The sequence below is a fragment of the Serinus canaria genome, chromosome 9 (genome assembly GCF_022539315.1).
Source record: "Serinus canaria isolate serCan28SL12 chromosome 9, serCan2020, whole genome shotgun sequence".
Lineage (NCBI taxonomy): Eukaryota > Metazoa > Chordata > Aves > Passeriformes > Fringillidae > Serinus > Serinus canaria.
In genome coordinates this window covers 22537758-22558269 of record NC_066323.1, presented here as the reverse complement: position 1 = coordinate 22558269, position 20512 = coordinate 22537758, and positions in this window count along the sequence as shown.

Sequence of the window (20512 nt, the reverse complement as noted above, 5' to 3'; positions counted from 1 at the left end):
TGATTAAAGACTGTAAAATTGGATGGTAAGCATTTACTGAATAACTGCCATGAGATGCTTGAAGGTGGTCCAAGATGATGGAACCTTTGGGTGTTAGATCCTCTATATGTTAAAAAGGGCAATGTTCCAAGATTCTGGAGCTCTTGATTAATTCTTCAGCAAATCACACCGGTGTCTTTTTTTTACTCCTCTCTATGGTGGGGGAAATAATTTGTAGAAAGTGTAAGTTTTTGCATTAAGTTACCAGTCAAGTTATTCCAATTCATTAAAATAATGACTTCTAGCTGTTGATGCTGTTGAATTTTGATAATTGAAACAGCTAAACCTAAATCTTTAGGTCTTTTAACTAAGAGTAGGCTAAAGGTCTTTGACATTTTTCTTAATGTGCAAGTTTGAGCTGTCACAAGGAAGAAATGAGCTGCCTAATATTTAACTAAAAATTACTTAGTTGATCTCTTGCATATTTTCTTCATGTTTTGGCCTATGGAAAGCCTGTTCATTATTTCAGAATGTCTTGGCTCCAGTCCATCTGCAAGGCCTCATTTTTCTTTTGAAATCTGTAGTCTTCACAAGCTTGGCATCTGTAATATCACAAACAATGAATTACTGTGGCTGCAAGTCTCTGGAATTAAAAAACCTTCCTCTGTAAGAACATAATTTTTTTTACAGAATTGGGATTTGTTCTGAGGAAACACAGTTGACAAAAAAAAGAGAAGTTTTCTAAGATAACAGATTTTTCATCTTTTGATGAAACAATGAACTGAAGTCCTGATGCTGAGGACTTGCTCTTTAAATGAATGGGATCTTTCTCTCCTCTCTTGGCAACAGCAGGAGTATTCTTGTGCTGTATGACAAGGCTAGCTGTGCTATATTTGTCTTGTAGCTGTACACATATTTGCAAGAGGTTGTTTAATAAGAGAAAGGCAAAAAGCCAATACAGTTTAAAGAAAGTTTATTCTACCACAGCCTGAACTTTCTGGGTTGGCTTAAAGACAAGGCTACATACTTGTGGAGGATCAGGGAATATCATTATTGATATGAAATTAAAACTTTCCTGAGTTGTCTCTGGAAAGATCAGGGCTTTGTGGCGGGGGGGGCTGGGGGTGTGACACGATGGGCGTTTTTAAAATGGAGTTCAATAGATGTTTGGGTGCTTCAGCAGAAGAGGAGAAAGGAAGACAAGAGGGTGGGGAAGAAGATATTAATAATGCTGGCAGTCATGCTGTCCATGAAGAGCTGGATTTGGGACAAATGTACCTTACCTGTTTGCCTGAGCAATATATGAGAGTGAAACTCACTCAGACAGTGTACCTGATATGCTGGCTGCTGTTGAAACTCTGCAAGGTAAGAAATTTCAGTACAAGCCTCTGATATTTTTAGTTAACTTCTTATGTGCTTAAAATACAAATGGATCAAAATCTCTGCTGAAGGATTTGAGAATTCATTACTATGTACCATGCAGTTTCTTTCAGAGTTTATTAATAGCAGGAGCTTTGTAAATATTGATGTTGTACCCTGAAAGAGGAGATCCAACAAGGGAAAACTTGTAGGGGCTACTCATGGAGTACTACACAAAGCAATACATTAGTAAATGCTAGCCAGTTTATCTCTGTACACTGTTAGATAATTTCAAGGGTTTCAAGATGATAATTTTTAAGTGCAATTTCTTGTCATGTTCTTTGCTGTTTTACATTAATCTCTTGAGTTGGTTGAGCACTGGAATGTATTTTAATTCTGAAAATGTGAACTTTATAAAAGTAAAGAATTGGGTGGGGGTTTGTAAAATTTTTCAAATATAATGGAGTTTTTGAAGTTGTGGTGGGAATTTGATCTGGCCATATCTAATAAAAAGACTTTTCCCTAATGTATTACTGGATAGGGAAGCAACAAGATAATGGAACAGGTATAAATACTATAGTTCATTCCATTTAATTCCTTGCAGAAAGCTACTGTAATGTTCAGATCCAAGCAGAGAAACATTGAATTCTGCACAAGTGGTATGATTTAAGGTTTTAGGTTTAAGCAGGGAAGCCCTGAGATATTTGAGCTTCAAATGCTCCTGGTTCCAATGGTGTAACAAGGCTGTATTAGTAAATTTAGAATGTGTAGTAGGTCTTTGTTTCTTCATTCAAATCTTACTGTGGTAGGCATTTAGTTGATGGGCAGATCACCATACAGATCAAAACAATGTCAAGGCAATATTTACTGGCTAGTTTTTCTGCAGAAGTGTATGGCAGAGGAGATCCATGATGATGATGATGGGGTGGAGACCACAGGAATGGGACCAGGTGGTGCCTCAGCAGCAGCAAGCCCTCTCTTCTATGTGCATGGCAGCTTTGGGGCAGTAACTGCATCAGGTTTTTTGACAGCATAGCTATACAAAAATATAACATCAAAATGTAAACTGAACACTACTAACAGTGTTATGTTCCTGAGAGAGCTTTGTTTCCACACATATTCCATATTTGTAGTGTCTGTATGTAGCATTTATCCTGTGATGCCAATTTCTTGCATTAGGGGGCAGATAGAGACCCTTTCATAGGACTTTTTCTGCAGGGATCTTTTGTGAGGCTGACTGAAAAGGGGTAGGAATCCACAGAGCTATGGGGGTGGAGTGAACAGCCCTAGGGCAGGTGCCAGAGCCAGCTTGTGAGGCAGAGTCCTGGTCAACACACACTTCCTGATGGTTGTGAGGAGTGCTGATCCAGGCTGGGGAAGGCTCCCCCTTGTCTGGTTGCTGATTCATTTGATTGGTTCTCCTGTGGTTTGAACTATTTACAACCATTGAGTTTGTAGGTTTTAAGAGCCATACTTATATTACAGAAAGAGGCAGAACCTCATTTGTGGCTACAAACCTAGTAATTGCTCTGGGTGTGTGCAACAATTTCAGTCCCCAGGACTCATTGCCTGTGCAGAGAATTTTTTTGTATATTAATTGTGAAGTGTGCACAAAATTTTGATTTATGCACAAAATGTTGAGTGGTCTGCACACAATGGCTTTGCACAAAGTGCATGAGTTATCCTGTAGGATAAATGGTTGTTCCATTTCTTTGTAGATAGTTTCTTGGACAACAGGAAGAATTTTTAAAGTACCTAAGCTAAAAGACATGTTTCTGTCTGTGATTTTATGTGCTTGTATACAGCCTTACACTTGCACAGTGCATTTAAGTGTTTCAAGCTGGGAAGAAACAACTCATACTACTATAAAGCAGAGTGAGGAGAGGTAATGTAGCTTTTGTTAAAATCACAAATTTCTTCAAAAAGCTTTCTGAGAACCTTACAATGCCCTGGCTAAGCCAAGAGGATAACTAAACCTCTAATTTATTATTGCTTCTTTCTTGCTGAGCTTTCTTAAAGACTGTTTATATTTGAGACCCCACTTTCTTATTTCCTGACACTCTTCCATGACTTAAATCTCTTCCAAGTCCTAATCCATTCAAAAAGTGCTAATTTTTTTCTCCTTCCCCTTCACAAGAACAAAACCAGCACAGTGTTGCTTTTTCTCAGGTTCTGCAACTTGGCAGAACCCAGCAATCCTGCTGTAGTGGGAGGGGAGGGAAGGCCAGCAGCACTGAAATGGTGCTGCAGTGTTACAGAGGCACCCTTTGTAACAGCTTGTGGGCATCCCCTATACATCCAAATGTTTCCAGCTCTTGGCTACAGACAGGGCCCCAGGTGCTCATGACTTGGGAAATATCAGTGACTCCCTGTAACTCCTTATCAATGCTCCCCCACAAAGAATTATGTGTCCTTTGTGTCAGGGGAGTTCACCCTTCTGAAAATTAACATCGACAGAATGAGGAGAGGCTGTGTTTAGCAGGTGAGAAACCAGTCTGAGTGGGCTTTCATGCAGTTTGACATGAAGTTTAGTTACGAAATAATCAAATTCTACTCATGTGTCATGGGAACACGTGCAATAAGCCTGTCAGAGTTCAAGAAGCTTCTTTGTAGACTGACATCAGGGAAATTTCCCACTCATGTTTCCCTGAAGGAAGCTTCCATTTTCAGAGGTCACCATGACTTGTGGGGATGAGGGAAGAGACTTCAAGTCTTTCTTTAATTCAGAATGAACATAAATTTAGTAGAATTGATTCTGTTTCACTCATTTACCATATTTCAGTAATATTCTGTACCTTTGAATATCAAAACCAGCTGGTCATTTCCCTGTTATTTACCATACCTTAAGCATTTTCTGTCAGCTCACCTGGTATTTTTTAAGCAGTCTGAAATCTAAACAAAAGGCAAAATAATGGTGAAACAAATCTGTAATTCAGTTTCTTGTCTCTGTATTTTTGAGTGCTGGGTTCTACAGATCTTCCAACTGCTCTTGCTGTGAACTTCTACATGCCATGTAACGCATGAGAATGGATCCCAAGTGAAAGATTAAATCTCTTTGCTATAGTTTAGGGCACAGGAGCTTAATTCTTTGCTATTCAATAGATGTATCACTCTGTGTTCATAATCTTGCTGTCCTTGGCTCAGTTCATTACCTAAAGGAGATAGGAAATTTGTTTGACTTCATTTCTTAATTTATTTTGGTTTTTTTTCTTCTAATTATAAACATTTTAGGGTGGACTATCTTCCTGTAATTATGGGCAATGGTAAGGTCAACCTGTGCAACAGTATGGGATGAATCCCTTCCTAGGGAAAAGAGGAAATCTGGTTTTCATATAATATGAATGAATTTTCCAGCCATTAGCCTGTGATCACAAGGAAGTGTAGGGGCACTATCTGCCTTCTTTTGACTCCCCTTTGAGGAAAAAAGGATGCAGGGAGGTAATTATTACCCCTTTCTTAGGTGCTGACATCTAAAAGATCTTCAGTGAAAGGGTGGCCACTTCTGGAATGACACTAGTGTATTCATACCAACAGGTTGGAAGCTCTAAGACATGGGTGGTTTCTTCAGGAGAGGGTTTTCTCTGGATTCCCCAGGACATCCCCTAAGGAAATGGTCCAGTGAAGGGGGAGAAGATTATCAGATATATTTTCTTGTGACAATTTTGTAGTGGTTAGATGCAATTGTTGCCTGCCAAACATGCTGCTACTCTGGTTGCAATACTTTCCATGTACCCTGTGAGAACATTTAACTACTGTTTTAAGCATGAGAATATTTGGTCTGGAAAACCAAATTTGAGGTTCCTCTGGCTTTTTGACTTCTTTTTCCACACAACTTATTGTGGTAACAGGAAGATTTTGACAGAAGAAGGGGCTGGACCTTGATATACAGAGACTGGGACAGGGGTTTAACCAGTGGAAAGGTCACACTTGGGCCAAGAATTCTGTGAGGGGAACCTGGCTTACTCCTTTCACAGCCATTTTCCAGCTACCTTAAGTGTTTGTTGGAAATTACAAGGTGGGTGTGGTTTCTTTTGGTTGGTTGTTTGGTCAATTTTGGCTTTGTTGTTGTTGGTTTTAGTTTTGTTTGGTTTTATTATTTGATATAATTACATGGTCTTGCTGCATCTCGAGCTCCCTCCCAATAACTTTTGAACCAATTCTGGCCAAACTCAGCAAAATTTGAGTGAGGTAGAAGTTAACAGAGTTCACAAGTAGGTAGTCAGGGAGTGAAAATAGACTTGGGTAATGCTCCTTCTGAGGGTAAGGGTCCTTCATAAAACTGTCCCTTATTAAACATCAGAAATTTTGTAAAATGATTCCATTTCCACACTGGAGAACTGCAGAGCTGTAGGAAACAGGACTCTTGGGTCAGCTGCTTGCAGAAATCCATGTTTTCTCAGTGAAGTGTTTTTTGTTTGGCTATTAATGGAACTCCACTGAAGCCTACTGTTTGTCTTCAGTCCTCAGAGTAAAAGCCAAGAAGTGGCTTTAAGAAGTGCAATTTGAGACAACTAAAGAGGGATGTTTTGCAGAAAGCTTTAAACATTCCCTTCCCTCCCCTTTAGAACGCTGACTTTTTAAGCTTTCAGCCAGAAAAATCAACCTCCTTTCACTCATTTGGTCAAAACTTCCAATATTTTATTCAGGGTCAGGCTCTGAGGGCAAACAGTCTGATTAGATACACTTAACTCCTAAAACATCATAAGCTGTTCTATGGGGCTTGTTTTGTTTAGGAGTAAGATTTCTGAATCTGTTTTCCTTTAATTTATGCTCTAATTTTCTGGATTCCTTTGGGCCAGAAATATTTAAACAGTCTGTTTTATATTGGAATAGTACTTGCAGTGCTGGGGGGAGCTAAGTGTGGTAGACAGACAAAGCAATGAAAATGGAAAACATCAGAGAGAAAATTGGAATGCATTGAACCTGACAAGGAGCTTGATTCAGCTTGGTTTCTCATTCTGGGCAGAGATTCAGTTCTTTATGGGCAGTGTCAACCATTCAGCATGTGCTGGGGACTTTGACTTCTTCCTTTCCCCTCTGCAAAAAGCCAGGAATTGAAAATTTTCCAGTATCTTTAGTATTCATCAAGCCATCTCTGAGCTACAAGCAGTGTGTTCAGTGCAGGCTGTAAAAGGCTGATGTGCAGAATGATTTCAAAACATTCTTTATAAACCTGGGGAATGATTGTTGGAAAAGCCATCCACATCCCTTTTTTACAGCCTCATTCTCTTAAAATTACCACACTTTCATTTACATGAGAGAATGTGTTCAATTGCCACTTTTCAGTGGAACTGCCTTTCCTGGCTACCACAGTTCTCAAAAAACACTATCAATCAGAGCTGCATCATCTTCTTTATGCTGCTGATTTAAGCCCTGTAACAAACCTGCAGGCTTCTGCAGCACTGCCAGAGCAGAACTTTCTTGCTGGATTGTGACTTGATGATTAGCTTCAAAAATTTGTCTGAAATGACTAACAGAGTACACAGGGTGGATTAAGAACCTGTGAGCAGATGACTGAGAACAAATCACTTCTTGTGCACTCTGGAATATTTGATGCTCTTCCTAGAAAGTGTCTCATTATCACAGAAATCTAAGAAGGTGCTGTATTTTTTTTCCTCTTCCTGATGTTTTGTGTTGGAAGAAAAGCAGAACTGCTGTTGGAAAGAAATAAAACTTCTCACTTGATGCTTCAAGTGTGGTGCTCCAAATGTGATTATTTACATATCTGGATGAAAACTGGCAAATAAGGAAGAATTTGTGCTGTTAAAAGCCTCTAATAAGGTGTTGCCAGATAGCAAAATGTATAAATACCCACAAGACTGCTTGGGCAGGGCAGTTTTAAAAGTCAGATTGATCACTCCACCATTTACAAGGAAGAAGTTAAATACAATTTCCATTTCTAAATAACAACAAAAGTATTTTTTTTACACACTGGAGTTTGATTTTTATTTTTGAAACTTGCATTTGCACTGAGAAAGAGTGTGTCTAGGTGCATAAATGCTATTCTCTGTAGTCATCAACCTTTAATCATACTAACCCAAATTTCTGTAAAAATGTAGAATAATTAAAAACAAACAAGCAAAAAGCAAGCAACATTTATCCCTTTGCTTTGAAAATTAATAGATATATTGCATTTTTCCCTTAGTAAAAGGCAGGTTTTGTTTTCTAACTTTCTTTTTGCTCTTGGCTTTGTTTTTGGATGAAACCAGTGAATTTGTTTGTGGATTACAGAGATAATATCATTTTGATTACAGTAATTTTAAGTGGACTATCATTTAGATTCTAGCATAAGAAAATGGCAGGATGAACCTTGGGAGCTCACCTTTTCTTAGTGCAATAGATGAGATTGTAGTGTTGTGATTTAGAGAACTTCCAGGTAATAGAAGAATCCAGGTAGAATCATTTACCATAGTACACTGCAAGCTCTGAGCACAGACCCAAGTTCATAGGCAAATTTTCAAGCAATTTCCATCCAGGTATACCACTCCAAAATCTCTGATCCACACTCTGCCAGCAGGTTCTGCTTCTGCCAGAGGGGCAGTGCCACAGGATGGCAGCCCCCATGCTGAACCACAGGGTTTAGTGTCCAGATCTGTTAAAGGAAGCTGAAGTCAACACTGCTGTGGAAAATGGAGGAATATTCAGCCATTCCAGCTGACTTTCTGCGTTAATGTAAGTGAGGCCAGCTAAGGCAGACAAGGTCACTGTAACATCAGTTATATGGTGCAGGTGGTGTGAATCTATCCCCTGCACAGCACCTGGGAAAGCTGGCAAGATGTGCTGCAAAGTTCTTTACTAAAACCTCATATACTGATTAACAACATACTGTGGTGGCATGCATGAGGCAGGAAATTAAGAGGATAAAAGATACAGCTTTTTATGGCTCCTGCTGTATTTTCCACCTTTTCCTGGTAATTATGTTTGATATTACTCCCAGAAAGTAGTGTCAATGTCCAGTATTAAATTATATGGGAAAGAATAGTATAGTCTTTCTTATACTTTCTGTGTTAGAGGTAAACTGAAAAGAATTGGTGGGGGGGGAGGGGGAGGGAGAAAACCTAGTATTTGGAAAACATTTTGTGAATGTTTCTGTGCTGCCAAAGCAGACAGATAGCTTTCATGCTCAGACACAAAGTTATGGGGTGGGGCAGGCAGAAGGGATTAATGCTGTTTCCATATGAAAAAGTAGGAGTTTTTTGGTATTATTTACTATAATCCTATTAGCACAATGGGCAAGCCTAGTACAGTTTGGTAGCCAATCTCTCCCTGTTGGAAGAGAGACCAGGCCCTTAAGGTGTGGTGAGAAGAGCGTGGGTGATAAACTAGAATGTGCAAAAAATTCTAATGTCAATGCTCAGGAGACAGTAACTTTCATAATGTTGCCAGTTAAAGTTTTCAAATTGGCATTTTTTCCCTTGAATTCCCAGCTCCTGGAGGCGTGTGACTGCATGAAGGTCTCATTAAAAAAAACCAAACAAACACATTTTCAGGTGCTGTAACTGCAGAGGAAAAATCAAAAATTCAAACACCAATTTGCAGTGGAAAGTTCCTAAACAATGAGTCTTTCATCCTTGGACTTGTCAATCATCTTTCAAGTGTTTTAGGGCTTGGATCAGCTTGTAAAAGATGCTGATTATAATAGCTGCTGGGTTGACTTTTTTCTTTGCTTATCCCAAATAAAAATTCAAAATGCATGAGTGTAGCAGTATTCATCAAGAAAGTGCAGGCTTTCATTTCACTTCCTACATAAATAGCTGGCCAAGATGCCCAGCAGAGTGAGTGCAAAGGGACTGACATCAGCAAAATGCAATGGAACCAGGAAAAAAATCTCTTAAAGAAGAAACCCCAAAAAACGGAGAGAGAGAGAGAAAGGGGAAAAAAAAAGGAAAAAAAAAAAGATTGCATTTTAGCTGCTAGAAGCAGACAGATCTGCACACAAGAAATCCTGGGAACTGTATTGGTCATAAATGGTGGAAGGTTTCCCATTGTCCATCACCACTCTCTGAAGACAGCAACTGCCTGTTGAATTGTCAGGTGACAGCACAGGGTGACACTGATTTTAAAAAATGTGATCTCAGTGTGATCTCATGGACTCTCCAGTCTTGCTGAAACCAGGGCTCTGTGTACATCTTTGTTTTCATGGATGTGTGCTCTTTTTCATCCTGTTTGCTTCCAAGCCTCTGTCAGTCACAAGAGAGTGGAACCTTTGGCTCCATGGTCCTGTGTTCAGAAGTCCTGTGCAGAGCAATGTTTATTTTGTGTCAGGGATCACTACTATGGATCCCCAGGGGAGCATCAGTGGGGCTGGAGCCAGTGTTTGTCCAAACCCTGATCTCTGGAAGCACAGACTGTCCATTCCACAGCACTGTCTTCTCATGTGTGCTCAATTCAAATGTACATTTTCAATTCAGTTGAGTTCATCTTTTCTAGACTGAGAAATGTGCACAATCGTGTGGGAGAACACTGAGGATTTGAGTTCACTCCTGTGAACCCATGCTTCAAGCTACCAACAGGGACTTGGGTAAACTGCTCCATCTCTGCATCAGTTCTTCATCTTAAGGGAAAACTTGCTTATTCCCACCAGCACATAAAGATCTCTTTAGAGGAAGGATGTGCCTGTGTGCCTTGCACAGCAAGTCTCTGATTTGAGCAGCAGCCTGCAGCTATCACTGCATTACAAAGAGCAGATGGAAGGGGAAATGACCTACTCATTAGCAGGAAAGTCAAATTTGAATGATATCTGCAATTTATAAGTTAAAAACATCCAAAATTATTGGAACACTTAGGTTTTCAGATTAGTTTTATTTTAGAGTTGTGTAATTAAAAAGTGGTTGCTGAGAAGCCTGTGCATATGTTTTTGGTTTTTTAAGTGCCTTTCTTGGTGGTGCTCATGCCTTCAGCAGTTCCAACCTCTAATTACTTGTTTATTAGTCCATTTCTTCCACCCACACACACTTGTAGCAACACAACTCTTAGCAAGTCACACAAGTAAAGGAATAGACACACCTGGAAACCTAATTTCTGTGTCACTCAGCCCAGTAAATTTTCACTTCTGTGGAAGTGCAATGTTTCAGAGCACAGTCCCACAAGCAGAGCAGAAACAGGTGGAAATATTGGTCAGCTGGAACTTCCTTACACTGTCTTTGCCCCAAGAGCATGGGACTACGCCACATTCTCATTCAGAAAGTCTTTCCAAGAAAACCAAACCTACCAATCAAGGTCAGAACTTGTGCTGTAAAATAAACACCAGCTGTGAAAAGATTCAGGGACTCTTCTGTTAAATTATCAGAGAGAAGTCATTGTTTCAGTAGATGGAAGGAGAAACCCTGGTGCCTCAGGGTTATTTACATGTTGTGTTTAATCCTGATATTGTTTTGCTCTTCCCCTGAGCAGCACCAGGAGTGAATTATCATCAGGTGAAAAAGACAATGTTAGAGGGAGGAACTATTTTTATTTGCCAGCTCTTCAGGTAAAGTACAAAACTCAAGTGTGTACACAATGGCTTATAGAGATAAAGTGTGCAGAATCAAAAATGTATTCTTCAGAAATCTGATAACTTAATTTGTTTTCAAATATGTGATCCTTGATGATTTGAAATGGTTTAGAAGACATTAGCAGTGTTTTTTTCTTTGTTGGCTTTGTTTTCAGAGTATCAGAGCCAGGTTTCTGAAGTTGTTTTTTTTATGGTTTACTACTGCCACTACAAGAATGGTAATTCTTTATAAAAAAGGAAACCAGCTGAAAGAACAGGCTAAAATGAGCTGGAGACAGCGTTGAAGGCTATTTTAGAAGAAATTTCAGGAAAGTTCACTGTTCAGGGATAAACTCATTTTGCTTTAAATTAAAACCTATTTATTTTAACAGGCACAGCTTCAAGAGTTACCTTTATTTACAAATGGTTCACTCTCCCTTCTTCTCCTTTTTATGAACCCCTTTGCAGTTTATCCTAAAGCTCTCCAGACTTGTAGTGGCTGTTCTAAGAGAAAGGTTTTATGTGAGTGTGTTAAAAATGGAGGCTGAAACGGAGGGAATAGACCTTGCTGAGAAGAACATGCACTTCTCCAGAGAAGCAGTGGCGCACTTGCTTCTAGGAAGAGTCAAAGCTGCCATGACCTTGGTGTGCAGCAAGGTGCTGTACATCTATATCTATTTACCTACACCTATATCTCAGACTAATAAATAAAGGCACATAATGGAATCTGTGACCCTAAGGTTGGATTTACTACCACTGACAGCACCATGATCCATTTTTCCAAGTTCTTCTATTATGTTATTTTCCATCTTTCTTTAAAAGGAGAAAACAGCTTTTCATTTGGCCTTGGAAAATCTTAAAGAATGTTATCATATTATTATTACTTAAGTGAGCTTTTTGGGATGGACGGGTTTTATTCCTGTGAGTGAAGGATTATCCATAGCCTACAGTGTTACTGTAGCTGAGGATCTTCATCCTCATCTCAAAGATCCTATTTTCTGTGAAACCCATGAGGTGGGAAAGTCCATACAGAAAAAGAGACCTGGGAAAATGTGTATAAGGAATGGGGTTTGGGATCACTGTTTAGAATAGAACATCAACTGCATTTTTATAAGGCATCAATATTGGAGATGGGCGAAATTACTTAAGGCAGAACCTTCAACTTGAAAGTTTTATTTTACTTTTTCCTTTCCAATGCAAAGTTCAAGCCAAGTTCACTAAAGTTTGTGAACCCTTCAGCAGCATTTGGCTAAGTTGCAAGCCTGAAATTGTATGTGGTTTGGGTGCAAATCAGGGTGGGTTTGATCCCAAGCCACTTGAAACACAGCACTTCTGGCCACATGTAGCTCTATATTTCAGCCTTCTTTGCAGCCAGACCTAGGCTTGCCCAGAGGGAAGCTGTGCCTGAAAGCCCTGTGGATGGTGCCCACTGCACTTCTCATTGGTTTTTCACAGAAATGGTGAGCGTTGTATACTTGTCCTGGATGGGTGGCTTGGCTTCCAGCTCAGCTAAATGGTCATTAAAAACACCCCTATGTCTAAACTTCGCAGTTGAAGGGGAAACGTGCATCTCACCCAGTTTTCCACAGGGAGTTTTCTTCAGAACAGACTCCTTCCTGGTGAAAGCCAAAATAATTCCAAAGGGTGCCCGTTGCCTCTCTTCCTAGGAATTACTAGGAATTTTTCAAAAGTTGATCTGTAAAGACTTTTTGACCTGTAGAAGTAGACTCCTTCAGATAAGTCTAAAAGTTTTTTAAGTTCTATTCTGTGCAGTGCAAGATGTGGGGAAAATTTCTTGTAGAAGTCACAAGTTGGTTCCTGCAGGTCTCAGGGCTTTCTTTGTGCCAGGAGCCACAATATGGATACCTACCATGATGGTAGGGTCAAACTTTTGGTAATCCAGAGTGAGCAAATGCTGGTCCTGTCTGTGTTAAAGACTTGAACACCTGTAGAGCTGAATAGCTAGATAAGATACTATTAACAATTATTAATACAGTAACTAATTGTTATAAATGCTGAGAGGACTTTTACATAGCTATTATTGAGTGACTACATTTAGCTGCCAAGTAGTAGTGCATTATTTTGTGAGATTGGGTATCCTTTCCTCTTGTTACACTGAGCTGAGCAACCTTGAAACTCCAGCTAAACAAGTCTCCAGTCTTTCTGAATTTGTATGGAATGACTAAGCTTTGGCTGAGAGTTTTGACATGGCTCAGTCTGTTTGTGTCTTTTCCTGGCTTCCTTTCTTCTCTGTGCCAGGCAAGCTCCTGAGTAAGATGACTGGGAAAGAAGAGCCAGCAACTTTTATATAATTATATGAGGAGTAACTCTGCAGCTCTTTTGGCAAGGTTTTAAAGAGTTGCCATGTAATCACTCTTTTCATAAGAGTCAGCTCCTCTTGGAGAATTCTTGGGATATGCTCTAAGATGTTAAATTCCAAGGGCCCAAGTAAGGCAGAGTTTTTGGCTTTTCTAGTGAGAAATGTCTCTGTTACTTCCCCTGTCACCTGTATGCAGCTGTCACTGGCTGCTCCCTTATATATTGCATTGTCCCTTGAGCAGTGGCCAAGAAAACCTGGATGTCCAGCCCTTTCTGGAGGCAGGTGCTACAGTTTAGCTGTAATTACTCATCTGTGAACACTCTTCAAGTGACACAAGCCTGATAGTTTTTAATCTTTATGCAACAAACATGCAGAAAAAAGCTGCCTGAATTTTTGCTTTTATGGTCTCTACCTCTATCATATCTGACAATAATAGAAGCAAACTTTGGATATAGGATAAATTTTTAGAGCTAGAATTGCACAGTTTAGAAACCTTTCACTTTGCTGTTAAACTATCCAAATGTAGTCTTGATGTATGCACTTTGAAGCAGTTTTGTTCCATAGTCCACAGTGAAAACTAGCATTCAAAGCAATTTGGCATTGTTAAGTGCCATTTTTAGTGTATTTTGGTACAGGTCAACTTCTATTACATCTTTTCATTTCCAAAAATTACTTCTAGTAGAACCCAGACAAACCTAAGACTGTGATTTTGCAGCAACATAGGTTATATGTGCATATAGGCAGCATAATTAGAATTTACTACAACCCTCTGTCTCTCCACCAACCTGTGTTCACCTTTGCTTGCTACCTCTGTCTGTGCTTTTTTTTTCAGACCAGTCTCAGCTTCCAGCCCTTGAATGCCTGCCTCCCCTACCCACCTGGGTGTTGATTATCTTAAAGAATTTCCTTTTCCCAAGTTCTTCTTTTCAGACATAAATACTTCTATACGGGGTGTGGATTACACATGTTCTGGTGGCAGATTCTGGACTTCTAAAAGCAAAGTTCTCAGCAGAAATGTTATATTCTGCTGGACTTAATTACATCCAAAGCAGTGTTAGTACATTCTCACAAGAAAAACAGATTTTTTTCTCAGAGAATGACTTGCACCAGGTACTGCCAAGCCCTTTAAGCTGATTTGCTAAGCAATAAAGTGTTTAGGACTCACTTATGATCTAACACTAGAGTTTTCTAATGCTCACGATTTAGGGAGTTACACCTGACTTATATCACTATGAAGTCAGAGCATGGTTGGCCATTTATATAAAGTTAGCCTCAGACACATTCCAAATGGAGCTTTTTGTTTTAAAAAATTCTTTTAAATCCCTGTCCAGAGTGAGGTTTTCATGTGAGAACACCACATAACATGATTATTAAAACATGTTTTAGAGGGTGTGTGATTTTAAAGAGAAATTGAGACAATATTAAAGCACACATACTAACTGGATACTGGGGGGCAGGAATTCTGCTCCCATCTTTTTTTTCCAGTGTGTATAGATGGTTTCATTTCCTCCCTCTTATACTGAGCTCCTCTCTAAGTAACTGCTTAGGTTAAGTTAGGTTTTCCTTTCCTGTTTTAACTGTTAGCTTGTCCCTCTCTTCATTTAACCCACCCTGTCAGAAAGAGTCCTGAATGCATAAAAAGCTTTTGCAGTGTGCCCTGAAGCATGTCTGCTGATGAAGCACACACAGTGTAATTATGGATAGCACGATGCAGCATCATGAAGTGCCTTTGTTTACAACTTCTCTATCAGGAGAGTAGAATGAATGGATTCACTGAGGAAATGCAAAAGCAGATGCCTTTGGCTGGCTTCTGTTGTTTTCTTTTTGGCAAAGACAGGGGGACGAATCTGCTTTGGGACAACCCCACTGAAGTCAGATGAGTTACACCAGGCAGAAACTGGAACTTTTTTCTTTTCTTCTTCTTTTTCTTAATCCTTTCCATTTTAATTTTTTAATTTTTGTTTTGTTTTGTGGTTTTTTTTTTTTTGTTTTAAAGAACACAGTTTCCAGGTCTCTTTTTTCTGACTGTCACAATTTCTCTATCCACAGAAAGCCTATGAGAAAAGACTGTCTGCTTCTAAAAAGGTAGGATATCCTCTTAGTCACTAATAATTAATTTCCACAGCTGTATGTGTTCTATATATATCAAGCAATGGATGTAATAACAAAATTAATATCTAACTATTTATATTAAAAATACTAAAAAGTTAAAATCTTTGTTACTGGATGGGACAGTAAGAACAGATTGTGCTGTGAGAGGGATGCAGTGCTAGCACACAGCTGTGCTGCTTCAAGGGCATGAGGTGAGCTCAGAGCTGGCCTAGGCCAGGTATGGTATCATTGAAATGTGTTCTCATACCTGAGGTGTAACACTGGGCAAACTTCTGAGGGCAGGTGTCTGTGAAAGCATCCCCTTTCACATGGCTGTGCAACCTTAAGGGAGGAGAAACCTATGGCAACTCGTGGTGTCATGCATTTGGCAAGAGATAATCTTTAAAACAGGTTTATTCAGGTAATCCTGGAATTGCACTGTGTGATAACAGAAGTCAGCAGGACTGCTGCTGCCTTCTGCCTGCTTGTGTAGTGGCCATACTTCTGGGGTTTTTCCTCCTACTGGGGGCCTGAATGGTGCCTCTCACATAAAACCTGCCATTTACAATTCGCCTTTTGCTGAGGCTCTCTTTGTGCTCACACAAGGCAGCTGGCAGGAGTCCTGACCTCCCCGGAGCAGAGCTTGCTAGCACTGGCTAATCAATATTCAGCAGGGCTGGCTGCTCATTGCAAAGCCATCGATTATCTCTGGAAGGTTACTCCCCCTGGGTGTCACTTTTCAGCCTCTTGCTTGTACCTCCCCTCCACCCCCATTCCTGGCTCTCAAGAGGGAAGAGTGCTGGGATAGAAATGAGGTTCCCATTCAGGATCTGAATACTTTGTTAGATGTCAAAACAGTCTTTCAAAAGGAGGTGATTTCCTCCTTGCCAGATTTTTGTTTACACCAGTTTTGTACTTTTAATTTCTGGGATACTTTTAATGATTGCAAGCTGTGGCACTTGAAGCATTAGCTGTGTTTGACTCAGGCAGGTTGCACTAAGCCTTGGTTTGCTGTAACCAAAGGACAAAACCTACATCTTTTGCACAGCTGTAGCTGACCTGTCTGACCTCTTGTGTGGAAGGGGAGAGCCATGATTTCCTATACCATGCTATTCAAGAGAAAATGAACAGGGAAACTCATGGAAATGTAAAAACGTGGTACACACCCCTATTTGCTGGTGTGCACTGCTCAAAGTACACACAGTTCCTCTTTTCTAACACAAGAAAGGAGGCCAGTGAGGTTTGTGTGGCACAATACCTGACCATTACTCTAAAGTGAGTTTGCTAAAAATCATATCAAAGTCTCTCCTTTAAATGTGAATTGTCCAGTTACGGCTATTCAGTCATTGATACAGCAGTAGAGAACTGTGAAATAAATCTACATGTCTAAACACTTGAATTCATTAGGAGTAATAGAGTCCAGGTATATAGACTGATGCAAAAGAGTTTCTGAAGGAATTGTTTGATTTGGTTACTTTGGTTATAAATATAACATTAGCAATCACAACAGAGATTACAGGGCAAAAAAGCAAGGTCAGAGGTCTCAAAGGAGGGGAATGGGCAGGTGGAGCTAAGAGTCAGAAGGGTAAAAGGAAGGCCTTTGGCAGCAAAGAATTGTATTCCTATCTCCATGACACTGCCCAGTTCAAACCAGTGCCCTTTCCAAAGAGCACTGTGTTGTAAACTGCCTGCATTAGCAGAAGAATTGTGCTTGCAGTTGATGGGTAATGATTCAATGTTCAGCTTCCTGTTTGTAATAAGGAGATTGAAAGTCAGTAGCTCTCAAACTTTATTCCGCTTGTCTCTTCTCAGTTTGTATTTGAGGCATCACTAAATCCAATCCAGACACCTCTGTCTGAACAGGAGTAGAGTCAGCAATGCAAGTCAAAGCCCAGTGGGAGTCACTAAGTCAGGGAAGGTGAGCATCTGTTCTTCTTCTCCTGCCCTTAGCACTGAGGGAGGAGCTGTTGCTGCATGGGGAGCAGGCTGCTCTCTGCTTCTGCCTTTGGACTGAGTGCTGCTGGAGTGGCTGCCAGGTTCACTGTGGGTGGAACAACACCTAGGCCACACCTGGTCAGCACCTTGCCCTGCTGTGACATGGTTCATCCCACAGAGTGGCTGTGGTCTGTCAGGTGCTGATGATTTAGCCCATAGCCAGCACTGTGACCAATGCCAACAATCTTATCCTGTCCACTGATACAAACCAGAGAGATGATGACAGAGATGTGAAAAAATGGCAAGGTGGCATTAACTGGGGTTTGTCAGCTCTCCATCTTCCTGAACAAGGCATGTGACACAATGGACCTGCCTGGCTGCCAGAGAGTTTGTTTAACCATAATTAAGGGGTTAAAGTGAAAGTGGACAAGGGAGAGACAGTTCCTCAGCTGACAGAGGGAGCTGTCCCTAGCACAGCAAAAGAGTGACTGCACATGCCATCTTTTTCTCACCACTTTCCTTTTGGTGTTAGTTGTCAGCCCTCTGGCATTAGTGTTTTGGCTATTGTCTGTAAAAAGGCTGTGTTGCTACTAAAGGGAGAAGATCCCTGAGACATGGCTTTGTAGTAAGTTTGGAGCCAATGACATTTGCATCCAATTTGTCTTTCAGCTGTGTTTAACACACCTGGGACATACTTAAAGGATGAGGGAAAGGGCTAATATTATGCCATGGCTAGAGAATATTATTATTCTCTAGTATAAATGTTAGATAATATATATTATATATATTCTAGTATATAAATTATCAGATTATTACAAAGGAAAATCTTAAGAGAGAGCTTACAGTTCCCATTCCTCTATTTGGCAGAACCTTCCTGTCCCATTTATATTTACATGACCCTGTAGCAATCACTGCAGTGCTAGAGGGAAATACTGAATGGATTGTGTTTCTAGATATTGATTCTGATAGAGCAAAGTAAGTCAGCATTTTGGGACCAATCACCAGAAAATCTATCTGATATAGCAGGAATATCTGTCCTGTATCTCCTTTCCACTTGTGCTTTAGGACTGTGAGTGTTTAGGGAACCAGAGTTCTCTTGGGGCTGCAGTGACAGCCTGTGGGTTAAAGAGTAGTGACCTCTTTGTGAAAAACTGTATGAAACATCTTCAAAGAGACATGAAATGACCCTGAAGCCATCTTTTGTGTTTGGCAAGTAAAATATAATTGGAGTACACTCACATTTTTCCTTCTGGATCCTTCATTATGCTGATTATGCCAATGAGCTGCACAGACATTCAAAGTGATAGAAAGGAAAGATTTCAAAATGGTGATGAGAATTTATGATGTTAAACATAAGAACCCTACATTTCAAGCATGTTTTTATTTTAGTGGAGAAGAAGCATGTGTTTCTGTCCTGGCAGCAAATGTGGAAGAAGAACACAGAAGTTAACTGTGTAATGACTTTTTGTAAAGTCCCAGGTCAGTGTGGCCATGAGGATTAAATAACTGTAGGACTGACCTCCACTAGTGGCAGGTGCAGAACACAAGTTTGTATATTCAGCATAGCAAATGAAACATCCTTAGGAATTCTAGAGTGTCAAATTAAAATTTGAAAGATCAAGAAAACTTTAACACTGGCAACAGTGTTATACTTGCATTTTTTAAAGATCCCTCCCTCAAACAGACATGAAGTAATGGCTGATATTTTGGGCTATGTGGATTCGCAGAGCAGCTGTCTGCAGACTTCTGACTGTTGTGGTGTAGGTTTGAACAAGGGATTCAGTTCATATTGGACATAGCTGCAGCCCCTGAGCACATAGGGACCTCATTTTGTACAGAACTCCATAAAAAGCCTTAATACAATACTGCCTGTAAGTAATGAAACTCCAGCATCCAGAATTGTGTGTAAGGCCAGACTTTCATGGCAGGTCTATTGTATGCAACATACTGTTACATGCCCTGACACTGTTCTGTACTCACCTTCTAAAGGACTGGGCAGGAAGTATTTTCTGTAATCCTTGCCCCCAGGATTACAGGCAGTGGGCTGTGCCAAGTGTTGGAGCAAAAGTCAGCATTTCCCATTATAAATGAAATCTCTTTCTAGTTGATAGAGATGAGCTCTTGTCCTGCATTCCCAGACACTGTCTATGATTAAATGCCACTAAAAAGGGCCATGAAATAATCTGCCTTGTGTGTTTGTAACCTGAATTATGGTAACAAAGGTGCTACAGATCCTTGTTGTCTTCCATTTTGAAGTTGTGCCAAGTATTTTCTCCTGAGTTGGTAAAGTGTAGTTTTGGTTATTCTCTGTTTGCTGTTAGTGCAAGCTCTGCAAACAAAGGGAGAATCTGGGTTCATTTGTCTGCAGTTAGAACTTGCTTTCATCCTGGTACTTCAAAGACTGTTGCAGAGAGAGTGAAGAGGTGGTACGTGCATCTCAGTTCTCAACAGATGGAATTGTTGCCATTCAGTGATTGCACTTCTCAGGTATTTGCTCTGCAGTCAAGAGAATGAGTTTGTTTCATTGGTCAAATTTAATTTTAACATGACATTGGTATGCAATAAATTCATTTTTAGCTTTCTGATAACTTGATTAAGCTTTCAGGGTAAAGCAGCACTTAGAAGATGACTAACCACATCCTTTGCAATGAAGGAAAATAGAATGATAAAAAGCATTTGTTGCTTTGCAATTTTTTAATGATAAAGAACAAAACCCAAAGGATAATGCTATTCTAACTCTCTATAAACTATGTGCTTTTCTCAAAGTTCAGGAAAGCACATAGTTTATAGTGGATCAGGACAGCATTATCTTTTCCTTTAAATATGCCTGTACTTCTTTGTACAGAGTTGTGGGGGGGTTTTGTATAGAATTTATCTCCATGGTGTCTGAGTGCCTTCTCCATGCATGTAGTTTTCCAGTGTCTTTTTGTGAGGTAGTAAAAGGAGAGTGAGAAGTGAATACAGTGAATTATTTGCTCAAGGTCATTCAGCAAGTCTGAGGCAGAACAAGGAACTGAATGTAGATAACCTAACACTCATATATTGTCTATCCTTTATTTTAGGAATGAATGGATCCCAAAGATTGAAAGAAAACCACAATACCATTTCCTATAGATATTCTCAGTCTAGATTGACTCAGACCCAGGCTTTTCCTTGGCATCCATTGGAAGCAGCAGATAAAAGGCAGATGTGTTTAACAGTGAGCCCCTGTTTACAGCATGACATTTAGCTTGCCTCACTGTCACCTCCTTTTTTGTTAGAGCTGTTCCTGTGCAGTGTCCTCTTTGCCTGCCTGGTGCAGAGAATCGCTTTCTATAGAAACTGCCTTGTAAACTGCTGGGCTCCTGGCCAGTGGG